The 17,969-nt window shown below is 34.1% G+C and overlaps 1 protein-coding gene and 1 pseudogene across 3 annotated transcripts in view; both read right to left on the reverse strand.

Annotated features, from left to right (window-relative positions):
- Positions 1 to 17,969, reverse strand: part of LOC125844725 (MAP3K epsilon protein kinase 1-like) — a 468,061-nt gene that overhangs the window by 446,807 nt on the left and 3,285 nt on the right. The window lies entirely within an intron of this gene.
- Positions 6,172 to 12,599, reverse strand: LOC125845775 (telomere repeat-binding factor 1-like; annotated as a pseudogene).

Here is a 17,969-nt window from a genome sequence, read left to right on the forward strand (position 1 = left end):
AAGACACTAAATTTATATAAATAAATACCTAAATTAGTACAAATTTCGAACTTATCAGGTTCCATTAATTTAAAAATAAAGAACTTCGAAAAATCATTAGGACAAGTGTTTACTATTGTTGTCCATTCCCACGTGAAAGTGAAAAACTGTCGCCAACATGTTTTTCCTTCTTGATCATCTCACAATTTAAGAGTGTATGTACTTTAGCCAATGAATCAAAAACCTTCAAGTTTCATCTCATTCGTTCTTTTCGCAATAAAAATATATTTACCAACCACGAATCATACATACAATTGCACATACATATATTTTATGTTATCTATAAAGATGGAAGTATGTCTCTTGATGACAATTGTTGGAACATTATATGCACATCGTAAACATACCAAAATCATACAACTTACATTAATAATAGACAACACATAGTTTATGCTAGAACAAGTACAATCATGTTAGAGACCATACACTTTCTGAAATTTAATTTAAGAATTACCTCTTGAAGTGTGAGCATCTACCTTCAAGCGAATCCACAAGCTAGTTGACAAGCTAGAACCTTCAAGCGAATCCACAAGCTAGTCCACAAACTGGACCACTGTTCTGCACTTCTACAGTGATTCCAAGTTCACTTTTGAACTCTCTCAATACTTGGGTGGGAAAGTATTTTATATAAAAGTTATCTTCTTTCAAGGGGTAGAAGAATCCCTATTTATAGAGATTTCTTCCTAGTCCAAAGAGAAGGAATACCATGTATTTCCTATGTACATCTCCCTTTCCTTAGAATAGAAAATGTCATGTCCTTCTCCCTTTCCTTAGAATAGAAAAAGTGATATACTTCTCCCTTGCCTTAGAATAGAGAAATACACATACTTCTCACTTTCTTTAGAATAGAGAAAGACACATACTTCTCCCTTTTCCCTTTAGAATAGACTCTGAGTTCTAGTTAAATATAGGCATGGTAGGAACCACGTAATTAATTACTGAGGCTTCCTATTATGGAAATAATTCTAAATAATTAATTTAAATTATTCTTACCAAAATAAATTACAAATCATTCCACTAGAAATTCGTAAATGCATTCCTCTCTTTATATTTCGAAATTCCCCATTAAACACATATGTAATTTCTCATGTTAAGATTACAGATACTAATCATTAAATTAAATTACTAACGAACTTAATTCAATGATCAATTTCCTTTAGAGAACTAATTAACTTATTTCATGTGATGGATTCATAAATCCACTTGCAAGGTTTGACACGATGAAAACTTTTAAGCTTCTCAAAAGGCATATCATCAATCTCTATATCGATACATGGATTTCGTCAACTAACTTATTATTTCACCAATATATATATTATCACCATCTAATCTACCAAGTATATTGACCTATCTTAGAATTTCACCTTTTAATAAATAAAAATGGCAATTAACTTATACGGATCATAATAGTTATATCAGGATTAAGAATATAAGTAAATTTAATAGTTTAGAGAATATGCTTTTATCATTCAGTCTAAAGCAATTATCTCTATTCGGTCTTGTTCAATATATACAAATTCCACTAGCACAAGAAGTTGGAACTATACCGTTTCCATAATCATGATTAACTAATTATAATCTTGTTCTACAATCGTATCGATGACATGTCCAATTTCTATCTTAGATTGTGAACAAATATATACTTATAAGAACCGATGATTTAATCCTCTGTGTATAAGCTTAAACTTTATACACTAAATCATCTACTATATAAGTAAACAGACATAATAAACGACTATATGATCTATTAAAAATGAATAAATAATTATTCTATAATAAATACTATATCTAAACACATGATTAATAGTATATATTCCAACACAAACATCAGAAAAGAAGAGGAGACAAGTTTTAGAGAACAAAATTTACCTCAAAAGTGCATTGCCAAAAAATTCTGGAAGAAATTTGTCTAATCAAAGGGAGTATCGATAGTCTTATGGCACTGAATAGTGAAGACTTTAAGGTTAGCATGCTTCCTTCTAATGGATTATTGAAATTTTCATTCTGAATGACCGCAAGTAAGAATAAAGTTGCACTTTATTAGCATGAATTCATTATTTCTTGACGTTATAACATTTTGTGTTCCTCCCTGTGCCTCAAATTTGGTCAACTTGATATTGAAACTTGTAAGCTTTTTGAAGTATAGGGGTACTACCGCTCCTTCACGTAAATATGTTTTAAAACCATGAGATAATTTCCTAAGCCGCTTAATTTACCATTCCAACAACACTGAACTTCATTCCTAAGAAAGGAATGCCAAATATGAAAAATCCAAAATAAGGTGACTGGCTTGGAAAAATGGATATCAACATCTAATGTCTGGTAGAGGCAGGAATGGTGGTTTTTCACTCTCATCTAACTGTTCCTTCTTATGGTTAACCAACTTCTTAAAAATAGGATTCGCGATAGATGTTGTTGCAAAAGAAATTTGATTTCCTAGTGCTAATATGATTTTGTCTAAGAGTATATCTTTGGGTGATGTAGTAAGTAATTATCTGATCACTTTGTAGCTAAAGTGAGTGAGTAGTATCTATCAGTTGGGATTTGTCCAACCATACCAACAGGAGATTTTCCAATACTTCTTTCCTTCATGAAGATATAATGAAAATGAATCAGACGCCCAGATGTCTTCTTCTACAGTGGGTTCTGCATGGCCCACATTGTCGTGTGATAGGATAGCCAACTAATATATGCCAGTTTGTTGCATGTGTGTGTGTATTCACTGCAGGATATGCAATGTCGTATTATTCCTCCAGCTTATCTATCTATCTATCACCTAGTATCAGGTATTTGCATCTCCGTGTCCATACAATAAGTAAATTTATGTGTCTGATATCCTCAACAAGTAATGAGAGAACATAAATTTCATCGTTTTGAAGTAATTTTTCAATAATCTTGTCATTTTTCTGCAGCGATTCAAATATCCACCTAGTTGTAGTTGCAAACCAATGCATTAAATTAGGTCTGTCTCATGATTTCAAACCACAGGCAAATGGTTTTATTTTATTCCAGCCACTGCGTCTCCGATCAAGCACCAACATGACAAATAAACCACTATGTAATAAATCAACAAAAACAAGCATGAGAGGTAAGTTAAACAAAGACCATCTGTGTATAATGACAGAAAGATCATTGAGCTATAGCATTCAACATAATAACTCCTCTGCAATATTGTTATGTACAATTACAAAAATTTGCGCATAGAAGAACACCGTGCAATCGGAGACCATCTGTACAACTATCAACCAACCTCCTCTATAGTCTTTTCGATGAGTGGGTATTTAGTAAAAAACAAAACTAATACAATTTCAAACAAAATATGGTTTTCACAATACTGTCCATCTATGTCATCTCTCTCCGATATGCTACCAAAAATTGCTCGTCAGCCTTGATACAAAAACTTCAACTTCCTGACAGTCCCCAGCCTTGTACAAATTGCGAAACCATCAGAAATGCCTCAATGCTGACACCACACCGGTGGATCATTCTATTCCCATGAACTTCTTTACCATATTTTCAAGCTAACAATAACAAGCGAGTTANCAAGCATGAGAGGTAAGTTAAACAAAGACCATCTGTGTATAATGACAGAAAGATCATTGAGCTATAGCATTCAACATAATAACTCCTCTGCAATATTGTTATGTACAATTACAAAAAATTGCGCATAGAAGAACACCGTGCAATCGGAGACCATCTGTACAACTATCAACCAATCTCCTCTATAGTCTTTTCGATGAGTGGGTATTTAGTAAAAAAGAAAACTAATACAATTTCAAACAAAATATGGTTTTCACAATACTGTCCATCTATGTCATCTCTCTCCGATATGCTACCAAAAATTGCTCGTCAGCCTTGATACAAAAACTTCAACTTCCTGACAGTCCCCAGCCTTGTACAAATTGCGAAACCATCAGAAATGCCTCAATGCTGACACCACACCGGTGGATCATTCTATTCCCATGAACTTCTTTACCATATTTTCAAGCTAACAATAACAAGCGAGTTAGCTGAGCAAACAAACATATCAAACTGCAAGAAAATCCAGCAAAACTGTAACTCGTGTATCTAGAACCTCTGAAAGTTCAATCAAACATGTATCATCAACACATTTCAGGGACACTAAATAATTAAATGGAATAAGAAACAAGTAGGTGTAGGCTTTCACCCAACAAAGTAGTGACGATAAATTAATTGTTGCATCGAGACACAGAAAACTACACCGTTGAAGTTCCATCAACTATGGCAGAGAGTTGGAACTAGGTAGGTATTATCTAAGTTGCTTGAACTTTTCACTTTCAGTACCGCACTAGTGTCGACACGACATGGGTGTGGGTATGGAATCCGTACTGATTTGGTTAATCAATCTTGGGTACTTTGACCCAAATCGACGAAGAAATTTGGGACAGATACCATGATTCCTGTAATCAAACCAAACAAAATGAAATACCATGTATACATAAATTTTTATGTCTGTCCTTTTCTTTATATCTCCTTCTGAGGATTCTCCTCTTGATAAATATTTTCCCCTAGGAATACCTTGTTAGTTTTCCACATAATGTCTTATAATTTAGACATATAACTCTATTTTAGATACTTGAATTATTTTTAGCCAAATCCCTACATCGGTATCCGTACTTGGATCCATACCCCAAAATTTTAAAATTTAGATCATGAAGGATTCGACTTCTAGATCATCACCCATATCGAACACCGACACCCGTGTCCGAGAAACTTAGGATATCATTAACCTCCTAATTAACTTAGAAGACGTCTATATCACATTGATGAAACATTCAAAGATAAAAATAAACAGATAATTAAATATGTGTGTGTGTGCAGATATGTATGACTATTGTTGTCTTGGAATATCAAGACTAGAACCATATCATTCCAACTTCTCAGCTAGCACCCCTCTACCAAAACTTGTTGTAACACCAAGATCTAAGTTGCTTGGTGCGGGTGTTTGATACAAGTGTGGATCTAGAGGCCGAATCCTTTGTGATCAAAATTTTAAGATTCAGAAATAACGATCTAGATATGCATATGGGTCCACGGATTCAGCTACAAATAATTCATATAACTAAAAAGACAGATATAAAATAGGCCTAAATTATGGACTATTTTGAAGGAAAAGAATTCACAAAATTTTGAGAGCAAGTTTGAATCAGTAATTTTATTTTATTTTTATAAAGGTAACATAGTTTGAATAAGTAATTATCATCAAGTACAGATGGTGTAACATGGCCATTGCAAATCACATAAGAGACAATGATAGACTTCTAGAATTCATTGAACATACAACAGTGATGTTGACCTATAAATATCATTAAAGCACGACTTTGTTAAAAAAAAAAATTGGTAACTTTACCTTCTGCTAACTTTTGAATACAAATATCTTTTAACAATAAAAAATTGCCTAAAATGTGATTTCACCCTTGCTTTTGTTTTGATTTTAGAAATCAATTATTTCACCCCTGTCAAAGTACCCAAAATCAATTGGCAAAATGCAGTGTTGATCTCACACCAAAATAGTGTGGACAGGATGCGGCACCGAAACTGAATAGTCCAAGCAACTTAGGCCAAGGTTACCCACTAATGCAAAAAGACATGTTTCAGCAGCTTCCTAACACATCATCATGCCCCTTTGAATTCTCCCCTCCACATTCGACCCCGTCTCTCCCAAAATAAAAAGTGTCACACTGTCAAAAGAGTGAGCTCATAAATCTTCATGTGCCAAAATAAGTAGAATGCTAAAGTATCTGATGCCTATAGCTTCCAATTCTCACCACAATACTGGTTGTTGAGATTGTATTACTCAGAGTTAAGTGCAATAGTTTACGAACTATTTAACTTAAGCAGATGATACATGACAATGTCACAACATAACACTGTCAAAGTGACGAGTCATCAAAATAGAAACTAATGCAGTCAGGGGAAGATTATGCTTGGCAATAAGATAGTACCCAACTTTATTACTAAGTTAAGGTATATTTCAACATTGCTTAAGAAACGAACTAAGTAGCGACATTTGTTTTTAAATTAGTACATCTCATTTAAAGTAAAGTTGAAGGGGAATTGAAAATCATACAAAAAGTACCAAAGTTTGTGCTAGGCAATGATATCTAGACATTAAGCCGCATAACCCCAAGCGCAAGGGAAAACAAAAATATGAGAAAAAGAGGACGCAGTAGATGCAACTAGAGAAGAACTTACCATCCTTGGGATGCTTCTCACTTGTAGTATTTTCAGTGCAGTTTCTGCAAATGCATGTCTAGCTTCAACATCAGTTTCAGCAGCCTCAACCTCCCTATTAGCCTCCTTGGCTTCAACTATAACAGCATCTGCTTCTGCAACTGCTTGTGCAGTGGCAGCGACTACCTTTTGAGATCTAGTGAGCATGTTTATGTCATCCCTATCAACCATAGAAGAGATTCTCTCATTTCTATTCATGAGGGAAACAGAGGGATTTCTTTTTCTGTCTGAAAATAATAATTTGTTGGAATAAATGCATCCACATTAATGTTTAGTCTTCCAAAATCGTCTCTTAGTTTTTCAAGAAGTCCTTTAGGGGTTTATAATACATGTATCTAGTTAATTGTGATACATGTATTTAGTTATTTGTGCAAGACTTTTGATTTTACATTTTACTACTATAAATAGAGATGTAATTGATGATTTTAATCATCTCTAGTGGCCTTAAGTAGCCTATATAAAACTTGAGCATTCTCTAAAGATAGTATTCTCCTTCTATATTTCCTACAAATTGGTATCAGAGTAGGTTTTTGTTCTTAATCTGGGGTTAGGTGAAGAAAAAATATGGCATCCAAAACAAATGAAGGTGCTGATTCTTCAGTTGTTCTTACTTCATTTTTTGATGGAACTGATTTTGAATACTAGAAGATAAGAATAAGAACACATTTGAAAGCTGAAGGTTTGTGGACTATTGTTGCAAATGGCTTTGAAGAGCCAGAAAATGATGGTGAACTTACAACAGCAAAGATGAAACATCTTGAGGCTAAGTATCGTCAAGATGCAAAAGCCTTAAGCAAAATCCAAATGGGAGTCTCAAGAGCATATTTTGCAAAAATTGCTACTTGTGAGACTGTAAAACAAGCTTGGGAGTCTCTGGAAACTGAGGTGTATGGTGACACATTATAAATCTTCAAACTCTTAGAAGAGAGTTTCAAAATTTGAAGATGATAGAATCTGAAAAAATAGATGAATATTACACAAGAGTCGTGAATATTGTTAATGAAATCAGAAATCATAGTGATACAATTACTTACCAACAAGTTGTGGAAAATATTATAATTAGTGTCACAGAAAAGTATGAGTACATTGTTTCTATCACTGAGGAGATGAAAGATCTTTCTAATCTTTCTATCAAAGAGCTAGTTGGATCATTTCGTGCACACGAGAAGAGAATATTTTTTCATGAAGATCAACCCAAAGACACTACTTTCCAGTCCAGAACCAATGAGAATTCTCAAAAATTCTCAAAAAATCAACAAAATAAGAATTAAAGTCCAAAAAAAAGAAGCAGGAGCATGATGGTTCGGCTAAGAAGGTTGAAGAAAAAGGTGAGAAAAGTTCTAGTCATTTTTGTAAAGTTTGCAAAAAGACTAATCACACTACAGAAAAATGTTGGCACAAAGGCAAGCCCAAATGTAACTTTTGTAAAAAGTTTGGACACATTGAGAAGGATTGCTGGCACAAGAAACGGAAGCAAGCATTTTTTTAAAAAAAATAGAAGGAAGAAAGGGAAGAAAACCTTTTCTTTGCTTCTAAATCTGATACTTCAACAAAAAGCAATGAATGGTATGTTGATAGTGGTTGTAGTAATCACATGGCTGGAGATGAAAAGGCTTTCCTCTCAATTGATAATAGCATCACTACTAAAGTGAGAATGGGGAATGGAGCCTTAGTTGATGCAAAAGGTAAAGGTACTATTTTGATCAACATAAAAGGGAGCGGTAAGAATTCATGATGTTCTTTATGTTCCTGACTGGGAAGAAAATTTGCTTAGTGTTGGTCAACTCATGGAAAATGGTTATTCTCTTGTGTTTAGAGATAATTATTGCAAGATTTATGATAAAATTGAGTCAAATCAAGTCATTGTTAAAGTAAAGATGATAAAAAGAAACTTTACTTTGCAATTTCATTTCAATGCATTAAAAATGAAGTTGTAGATGATTCATGGCTTTGGTACAAAAGATTTTGTCACTTGAATTTTCATGGTTTGAAGCTTCTCAAGCAAAAAGACAAGGTGCAAGGCCTTCCTGAGATACATATTGAGGTGGATCCATGTGAAAGTTGTGTAATGGAAAAGCAACATAGAAAGTCTTTTCCAAAAGGGATGTCTTGGAGAGCAATTTTACTTTTGGAACTAATCTATACCGACATCTGCAGACCTATGAAAACTCCATCTCTTGGAAATCAAAGGTACTTTCTAATCTTTATTGATGATTTTTCGAGAATGACTTGGGTTTATTTCTTGGAAGAAAAGTCAGAAGCATTTACTACATTCAAGAAATTTAAAGCCCTTGTTGAGAAGCAAAAATGTTACAGTATCAAAACAATTCGCAGTGACAGAGGAAGTGAATACACAAGTCGAGAATTTGAAACTAACAAACTTGTTGTTAGTAGAGATGTCATTTTTTATGAAAAAATAGCATAGAATTGGAAGGATAAAAAGATAGAATATACTTCTATCATATCTTTAGATGTATCAAATCAAGAAGAGGATGAGAAAGAGGAAGATGTCCCTCAAAGGGGAGAAATCTCAGATAACAGATGATGAAGGACCGCCTCCAAGAGGAACCAAAATGTTGAATGACATTTATCAAAGATGTAATTTTGCCGATGTTGAGCCAGAAAATTATGAGGAGGAAATAAAGCATGATATTTGGAAGAAAGCCATGGAAGATGAAATTCTGATGATTGAAAAAAATAATACTTGGGAGCTTGTGGCTATACCCAAAGAAAGAGAAGTTGTAAGTCTAAAATGGATTTACAAAATCAAACTCAATCAGGAAGGAGATATTCAAAAGCACAAAGCAAGGTTGGTTGCTAGAGGCTTTACGCAAAAACCAGGTATTGATTTTTATGAAACTTTCTCTCTAGTTTCTCGTCTTGAGACAATTAGAACCGTAATTGTTGTTGCTGCACAAAAGAAATGGAAGATATTTCAACTTGATGTTAAATCTGTATTTCTTAATGGAAAACTTGATGAAGAGATTTATGTTGAGCAACCACAAGGATTTTTTGTTCAAAGGGGAGAAGAGAAGGTATACAGGCTACAAAAAGCTCTTTATGGGCTGAAGCAAGCTCCAAGAGCCTGGTACAATGAAATAAATACATACTTTCTGAAAAATAATTTTCAGAGAAGTAAAAGCGAAGCCACTTTGTATGTGAAGAAAGAACATGGCAGCATCATCATTGTTTGTCTCTATATGGATGATCTACCCTTTACAGGAAATGATGTGAAGATGATGCAAAAATTCAAGCAAGATATGATGCAAGCCTATGAAATGAGTGATCTTGGGTTGCTAAATTATTTCTTGGGCATCGAAGTTTCTCAAGTGAAAGAAGGAATTTTCATTTCTCAAAAGAAGTATACTAAAAGTATTCTTCAAAAATTTAAAATGATGGATTGCACGTCTGTGGCCATACCATTAGCAGCAAATGAGAAGTTCAAAAAAGATGATGGAGAAAAGAAAGCTAATAGCTCACTTTATAGGAGCTTGATTGGAAGTTTTCTATATCTTACTTCAACAAGGCCTGACATTATGTTTCATGCAGGTTTATTATCCAGATTCATGCAAGAACCAAGCCAAGTGCATTTTGGAGTTGCAAAGCGTGTTCTACGCTACTTGCAAGGAACAATGGATTATGGGATAATGTACAAATTTGGTAGAAAATAAAGCTAATAGCTCACTCTATAAGAGCTTGATTGGAAGTTTTCTATATCTTACTTCAACAAGGCCTGACATTAAGTTTGCTGCAAGTTTATTATCCAGATTCATGCAAGAACCAAGCCAAGTGCATTTTGGAGCTGCAAAGTGTGTTCTACGCTACTTGCAAGGAACAATGGATTATGGGATAATGTACAAATTTGGTGGAGATTTGAACTTAATTGGTTATTCTGGTAGTGATTGGGCTGGAAGTATAGATGACATGAAAAGTACTTTTGGTTACGCTTTCTTATTTGGATCAAGTATTTGTTCTTGGTTATCAAAAAAGCAAAGTGTTGTTGCTCAATCCACTGCCGAAGCAGAATATGTCTCAGCAACTAAGGCTACTTCTAAAGCTATTTGGCTCAGGAAAATATTTGAAGACATTGGTGAAAAGCAAAAAGAATGGATTGTTTTGTATTGTGATAACAAATCAGCAATTGCAATTGCCAAGAATCCAGTCAACCATGAAAGATCAAAGCATATTTCCATCAAGTATCATTTTATCTGAGAAGAAAAAGAGAAAGGTGAAATTTAATTGCATTATTGCCAGACAGGAGAACAACTTGTTGACATCAAACACTTCCTAGAGAAAAAAATTGCTATCTTCGAGAACGCATTGGAGTTGTCAAGCAAATGCATTAAGGGGGAGTGTTGGAATTAATGCATCCACATTAATGTTTAGTCTTCCAAAATCTTCTCTTAGTTTTTCAAGAAGTCCTTTAGGAGTTTGTAATACATGTTTCTAGTTAATTGTGATACATGTATTTAGTTATTTGTGCAAGACTTTTGATTTTACATTTTACTACTATAAATAGAGATGTAATTGATAATTCTAATCATCTCAAGTGGCCTTAAGTAGGCTATATAAAACTTGAACATTCTCTAAAGATAGTATTCTCCTTCTATATTTCCTACATAATTTAGGTGCCATTTTATATGTCCGCTTCATCTGCAGAAGAACTATATTGTGAGTATTATGATCAACCATGTCGAGAACAAGTAACAGAAGATCATTCAAAAGCTTGAATGCAAGTGCAATTCTTACTGGCTTCGCTCTAAGCTTATGCAAGATGATCTAACTAAAAAAATGAAGAACACAAGAAAAATCACCTTTATGAATTTTCCAGTTGCAGTTAGATACTCCAGTTTTTCGAATAGTAGCCTTTTAAAGTTTGGACGTGCCGAATATTGGTCCTACAAAATGGAAGAAAGCTATATTAAGTAAATGAACTAACCGATCTGGTAATAAGTCATGTTTCTTCTAAGAAGTGAAATCGCAGCAGTTTTAACTTGTGTGGGTTATTTACAAGAAAGTTCTATGTTCTAGTCAGGATGGACAAGCCAACAATTATATGGAAAACCTGCTTACGGTAGCCCATCCTTGGGGAATAGGGGATATTCCTATAGTAAAGTAATCAAGATCATTTATAAACTAATATTCATATAGCACTACCATATTCATATTTCCATTGGTCCATCTACCCTCCATATATATTGAAGGGGATACATACTCTAGGACCCATTGATGCAATACTTTGCAAGTACACTTTTCAAATGCAGTTGACTCTTCCGTAAAGGAATTACGGCGAGTAAAAAAACCCTTTGGCTTAATGATCAAATTATATCTGGTCTTGTTTCCAGCTTTACAGTCAATTCTTGATATCCTAGAAAGACTATGACATTAAAGAAGCAAGCTAACTCTTTTTTCTTCATTAATAGGCTTTACAAGCCGCAGACATACAACAAGTGCCACGCTTATGACTAAAGCATACTAAGGTTTAGTTATACTGACTCCAAGAGTGCCTCAAAATCAAGTATGCATGAATGACAAATTCCAAACACCATTCAGAATTTTATTAATGGTAAAATAAGAAGCAAAACTCCAAAATGAAAACATGTTACAGGTCCTTCAAATCATAAGAATGCTGAGCATGGTAATAGTAAATGAAATATTGTTCTAACTATTGTATCTTTACTTCTCGCACATGGAACTCAAATAAGACGACAAGTACCTCTATGTATGTAGCAATGGTACTCTAGTTGGAACCACCTGGCTCCTTCAAGTTGTTTATTGCCTCCATTAAAAGATTATCCAACCTATAACAATAAAAAATAAGCAAGAATTGGAGAAGATCATTCCTCGTCTAACAAATTGGAGAAGATCATTCTTTTGAAGTAAATGTATATATAGAATGTAATGCCAACTTTAATTTATAATATTATGCTGACTAACTAAATGTAAAGTTGTTGAACTTATTATTAACATCCAATATTTAGGCATGAGGCTTATTGAACAGCTTCTACCAGCTCCAAAATACTGAAAAACTAGATAAACCTACATATCGACAACCACATTTCAAGAAAGTGAAAATTTATGAAACCAACATGATTATGAGAAGAACAAACATAATGATATCTATAAGCACAAAGAAATCTACAAGATTATAACATGATGAGAATGATGATGTAACAACTAAGAATCTCCGAAAAGAATAACCTTGGCAGAGATCTTCTTGAACCACTAGAATTTATAGCTGGTCTTACTTCAGGAATTTCTTCATCACTTTCAGAACTATCATTCTGCACGGGTGATGTTTGCATAATCAAGACACAACTTTCGATGCAAGTGTCTATGATCGTACAATAGTTTAGTAACTCAACCAAGGGTTGAAATCGTTCCCAAGAGAGTGGTTTTGAGAATTAATAGAAAAATAAAATTTAGTTCTAACTAGTCATAGCTAAAGACATTAATGATTAAAAACATTGTAAATTAAAGGGGTACATAAGACTATCAATTAACAATGGGGTTTTGCCACTAGTAAGTAAAAACAACAAAATAAACAAGGATTTCTAAGTAATGAGAGGGGATCCTTGGGATGTGACGGGAATACGGGTTAAGCTAGATTATTGGGTACATGCTTTCGATAGAAGATTCATAGAATAATTGTGACTAGGCTAAACTTTAAGGGGAATAAGCTCTCTCTCGAGCAACTTATCCCGTTTCAAATGCGTTGCTATCGGACACCCACTTGCTGCAGAAGATAGGCCTACGTCTTAACCCTCTCACTCTCTCGAGCTGAGTGTGTGGGAATGAGACTAGGATTCACTCTCTCGAGCTGAACCTCATGTCGACCCACTCTCACCGGTCATCAATTTAGTAGTTTTAGTTTTACGACCTCTCTCTCGAGCAAGCCGAAAAAACATAAATAAACTTGTATTTTCAACTACAAATTCATTAAATTCATCCACAACTACTAAATGAAATCGCAATTAAACTACGATTAAACTATCAGCAAGCAAGACCCAACAATTATCTTAACCCATATTCGCTAAATCACACCCCAAGAATTGGGGTTTTTAGCCACACATTTATAAGAGATAGAAATTTATACCAAATTGAGCTCGCATTTAACTAGGTATGAAGATTTAAGTCTTGATACAGTCCAAAATTGAAGAATCTAAGAGACCCAAATCCAAATCTTAAAGATGAAACCCTTTGGATCTTCAAGTCTTCAAAACCCTCTCAAACTTAGAGCAAAAATATCAAAAAGTACTATTCTATATGAAAATTATAATAATTGTTTGACTCTTAAAACTACAACTCTAACTAGTATTTATAGTGTTCACAGATTTGTGCTGCAGCGGATCTTTCGGCGTTGTTAGTCGAAATCGTTGATCAACTCGGCGATTTGCCTTTTGGTGTAGTTCATCGCCGTCTTGCACCATCTTTCAGCATCGTCGTGCTCTGGGTCATTGGGTGACATGGTACTGCTTCGCGAAACTTCTCAGCGATGCGCCGACTGCTTCCTTTTTCTGCCAACTTGATCCTTTCCTTCAGGGCTCAGCACACTGGAACAAAAGGCGAAGTAAGACCCTTCGACGACTCGCCAAGTGGACTCGGCGATCCTCAGGCCTTCATTTCTTCGTTCTTTTCATCCTTTTCATTCATTTTTGCGACGTAGTATCCATGCTTTCCTTCAAACTTTAAATACCTGAAACTTAAGGGTTTTCATCAGATATTGAGATCAAATAAGCATTTGAGGACACAATTTCTATTAAAATATAGCCCTAAATGAGTCCAATTTGTGGACTCATCAACAATGGACTGAAACATCCATTTCAAAGCCAACCTTGTTTTACATTGAGAACCCGAACTGTTTGCCATCATAGTCATGCTTCTCCCCTTGTCTTGTAAGTCATCACAGAGGTAGATTGTATCAAAACTTTAGCTTAACTAAGTAGTTATAGGGTACATAATACACTGGATCTGACTTGAGAAACATCTAAAATTCCTATACACAGAATAAAATTAATTTTTTAAAAAATATCAAGCTAAAATACTACCTTGAGATGAACATTTGAACACAGATACAACACACCACTAAATACACACCACTAAATTTTGGATCCTTAAGAATTTTACGCCATTTGCCTTTTCCATATCTAAGGACACCAGATTTAAGAGCAGCTTCCTCTCCACTTCTTCTTAGTTGCAACCATCAAAGCATATAACCTAAAATACGATTCTAGGAATCAAAAGCAACACATATGCTTATTGAAACAATGAAAGTAAAAATACCTAATACATAAATTCCAAATTCAAATTACCGCAAAAATTTCAGTAGAAACCCAAGCAAGTGAAGATGTAGATTTTGAAGAAATTTGAAACCAAAAACCGTACAACTACAATTATTGAAACAATGAAAGTAAAAATACCTAATACATAAATTCCAAATTCAAATTACCGCAAAAATTTCAGTAAAAACCCAAGCAAGTGAAGATGTAGATTTTGAAGAAATTTGAAACCAAAAATTGTACAACTACAATTATTGAAACAATGAAAGTAAAAATACCTAATACATAAATTCCAAATTCAAATTACAGCAAAAATTTCAGTAGAAACCCAAGCAAGTGAAGATAGAGATTTTGAAGAAATTTAAAACCAAAAACTGTACAACTACAATTATTGAAACAATGAAAGTAAAAATACCTAATACATAAATTTCAAATTCAAATTATAGCAAAAATTTCAGTAGAAACCCAAGCTAGTGAAGATGGAGATTTTGAAGAAATTTGAAACCAAAAACCGTACAACTATAATTATTGAAACAATGAAAGAATATCTTTGAAATTCTTACAAAAATAACACGGAGAAGAACAACGATGAAATACCATCAAATTTGAAAGCGTTGGGGAGGAGTTACCTTAGAGGGTGTTGGGAGTGTGGGCTTGGGGGTGGGTGATATTTGCGGCATTACGAAAAATGATAAATTATGTGTCCTCATAGGTCTTTACCTAGTGGATCCACCTAAGCTAAGAGTATGATTCTACCTTAGGCAAGTAGGACAACCCCTTTTCGGTGTGGGGTAGACACCGGATTCCATGGTAAGCTCAAATGGTCTATGTCAGTTAAGGCCTATTCCCTAATATGATAGTATGAACAAAAAGATGAGTTATGAACTATAGTTATTCAAGAAGCTTTACTTAGGGTATGTATGATATGTTCCTTGTTGATTTATGAGTTGATTATGATTATGACTTATGCTTTTCCATTATCTTCAAATGATGCTTTAACTTAGCAAATTGCATGCATTCAACTAAAATGTCCATTTTATCATGTCTTCAAGGTTTTTATGCATGGCTATCATATTTAGTGCATTTTTGTACTAACCCATATTTTTCTACATTTTCCCACAAGTGTAGGGTCCGGTGTTTGAGGTGATCTTCATTTGATTCAAGCTTGAAATCAACTATTCTCCTTGCTTGTGGTGAGTCCTCGTGGTTTGACGACGGATGATGTCTTGTAGTTCTTTTTTCATTGTATTAAACTTTCAGATTATGTTGTAAGGGTTGTGACCCTATTTGATTCAAAGATTGTAATAGATGGCTAATTGAGACGAGTCTAGACTTCCGCTTTCCTTTATGAAAACTTTGGACTTGAAAATGCATTTTACTCTTTATTGTTCTTTACTTATGTTATGATATGCTAGGTAACTTACATGGAGCCTTTCAGGGTTCTATGTGCCTTGTTACGTTTAGGGGGTACCCTTGGGTCGTGACAAAAGAGGCATTTGTTAGTACGTAGGAAAATATGTAAGTATATGTTTATAAGTTGTAAGAAAAATAATTTCTACCAAACTCTTAGATTGTGATAATTTTGAAACAAAATGAACCCCCTTTGTTTGTTACTTCTTATAATGTAGCAGCTTATAGCTTGATAGATTCTGGTCATTCCTTGACCAAGTTTTTCCAGAATTCTGCCCTAGTGCTGATTTAAGAGAAGTACACTAAACTTATGTTGTTGTGAGACAGAACCTTATATAGGATTCCTACGTATCTAGTCGATAGAATCAGGTTAAAACGTAGTTCAAAGTACATAGAAATGATTTGAACATTTTCTAATAAAAGGGACCGAACCCGGTATGAGTTGCCTACATATCCCTCCAAGGTCAGACCATGTGTAGTTCAGATTCATAAATAGTAAAAAAAAATTATCTTAATGTGGTTGAACCATTTATGTGTGGCCAACGTATCCCACTGAGGGAATCAAGTCAGGCGTAGTTCTGCTATTACAAATAAGGAAATTTAAAAATGTTACATAGTAAAATTGTACACTATGTGGGTTTCATACGTATTCTACCAAAAGAATTAGGTCAAAATGTAGTTGGTAAAATACATGAAAAGTGAAGTTACATTAAGAAAATCTATCCAAAGTCTCCCTTTTGTGTAGAGTCTTGATTTCTCTTGAATGGAAAACTTCATGCTCAAATATTGTCATGTTGTCATGTTCATTGATCGATTGTGAGTTATCTTCACATCCTCTGAAAATCTCATTTGACTTTCAAACTTTGTTCATTTGTTTCATTATGTAAAAATCATAATGAAACAATGGTATCGTTGAGTCTCATAGCAGGGCTATTCGGCCTTAATGTGCGTGCAAAAAATAGAAAAGAATAGGAAGTGAAAGTTAGGAAAAATCTAATTCTCAAAGAGTTATTGTAGGTGCAAAACAGAGAAAGTTATACAAAAACTTGATTCCTAAAAAGACTAACTCGTACATAAATAGGGAACTATTCTTGTGTATAAAAATATGTAGATATAGGGAACATTGCATGAATAGAAAAACAACTTCAAAAGAGGGGTTTAAGTAATGCATTTTAACAAACTAGTTTTATACATATGTATACATTAATGAATGCTAAGTGAAATTTAATAAGACATTACTTTGCGTGAAAGTGGAAATCTTCTGTTAATTGAGATTTTTTTTATAATAAACTAAGTAAAAATGTATTCCTAATTGTACTTGAGTTAGCCAAGTATAGGTCGAGATTTCTAGGGAAGGTCTATTAAAAGGGATAAAGAAGTTAGTAAATTAGGTGGGAGTCGTACAAGTCTTAAATATTAGGTAGAAGTGAAAAATAAATAAATAATATTAATTAGATTAAAAAATACTTCTTCTTCTTCTTCTTCTTCTTCTTCTTCTTCTTCTCCTCCTCTTCTTCTTCTTCCTCTTTTTCTTCTTCCTCTTCCTCTTCTAAAAATTTAAAAAATAGGCGCTCTTTCTCTCAACTCCATCTTCCTCCCATTAATCCTCTTCAACCACAGGTATATTTGTCAATCATTTCTTCTTCCTCTTCCTCTTCTTCTTCCTCTTCCTCTTCTTCTTCCTCTTCATCCTTCCTCCTCTTCTTCTTCCTCTTCTTCTTCCTATTCTTCTTCTTCTTCCTATTCTTCTTTCTCTTCTTCTTCCTCTTCCTCTTCTTCTTCGTCCTCTTCCTCTTCATCTTCCCCTCCTTCCTCTTCCTCCTCTTCTTCTTCTTCCTCTTCTTCCTCTTCTTCCTCTTCTACTTCCTCTTATTCTTCCTCCTCCTCTTCTTCTTCCTCTTATTCTTCTTCCTCTTCTTGTTCCTCCTCCTCTTCTTCTTCTTCTTCATCTTCCTCTTCTTCTTCTTCTTCTTCTTCCTCTTCTTC

The sequence above is a fragment of the Solanum stenotomum genome, chromosome 11 (assembly GCF_019186545.1).
Source record: "Solanum stenotomum isolate F172 chromosome 11, ASM1918654v1, whole genome shotgun sequence".
Taxonomy (NCBI): Eukaryota; Viridiplantae; Streptophyta; class Magnoliopsida; order Solanales; family Solanaceae; genus Solanum; species Solanum stenotomum.